Source organism: Coffea arabica, chromosome 1e (assembly GCF_036785885.1).
Source record: "Coffea arabica cultivar ET-39 chromosome 1e, Coffea Arabica ET-39 HiFi, whole genome shotgun sequence".
NCBI classification, from domain to species: Eukaryota; Viridiplantae; Streptophyta; class Magnoliopsida; order Gentianales; family Rubiaceae; genus Coffea; species Coffea arabica.
In genome coordinates this window covers 30,070,748-30,072,000 of record NC_092311.1, presented here as the reverse complement: position 1 = coordinate 30,072,000, position 1,253 = coordinate 30,070,748, and positions in this window count along the sequence as shown.

The following is a 1,253-nucleotide window of genomic DNA, read 5'->3' as shown; positions in this document are numbered from 1 at the left end:
AAGGCCTCTCAGTCCAAATCCTAGCACAACTAGGTCAAATGTGCCAAATACTAAACCAGAATTACCAAAACAGGTTTGCAAAACACACAAAACTGTAATGAACACAACTCAGTCTATACAAGTTCAAATGCCGAAATTCCAAAGGAATAAGCTAGCTAAGACATCCAGCTACATTTCATCAGAAGACACCAACTTCAAAATCCAAACCAATGCCAGTCAACATAGACAATTACTATCGCAGTTCGTACATTCTGTTCACCCAGAACAGCAACAGTAAAAACGGCATAACTCACTCTACACTACTCCAAATGCCCTGAAATTTTGCAGGCACTTCAAACTCATCAATACCTACAACTTTCATGTTTTGAGCAAAGTCCAATTCGACCTCTATCTATGACTTAAAATTTCGGACAGAATGTTCAACCAAGAACCCTAATTTTCCAGAAATTCTTCCAAATTCAAAATTGATTGCAATTTCCTATCATATGCACCTACTAGAGCTAAAGCCCCTTATTACCAACCATCAAAAACAACCACACCATCAAGATCATATGAAACCAGAAAATTCATCATAAAATTGAAAACTCCACCAAAACACTTCAAATCAAGAAACAAGTCACATAATCCATCACTTTAGGTCCCATTAAGCACCATATAAGCATCAATAAGTGTAGTAGAATGTGTAATCATCACTTACCTAAGAAATAAGAGAAGAGGAGCTGTAGACCACCCTAGCTCTTCAAGAAAACTTCACCAAACAACCTCTATCACCAACTAGAAAGATTTTTATGGAGTAGAAATGGATGTAAGCCAATGTTTTTGGGTGATTTGCACCAAGTAGTAGCTAGAACTTGAAGAGTTTCTTCTTCCTTCCTTGCACAAGAGGTTCGGCCAACAAGAGGTAAGAAATGGTAATTTTTTGTGCATTTTTGAGATATTTAACCAATTTTTGGTCAAAAGTCAAAATAGTGAATAGTAACTCTTAAGTCAAAACCAATGTAGTGGTGACACTTGTCACCTACATTAATGAAATCTTATCTTTCTTTTTCCTCTCACATCAATCAATCTCACTCTCGACTGATCTCTTAACACCCGATAAATTTTACACAGTATCCGAAACTTAACCTTATTGGCCGAATTTTTTCGAACTTTTCGCACTAGCGGGTCCCACGTCCAATATATATTCTTAATTTTCTAAAAACTCTCCAATACTAGAAAAATTATCTAAAAACTATAATTGCTCATAAAATTTA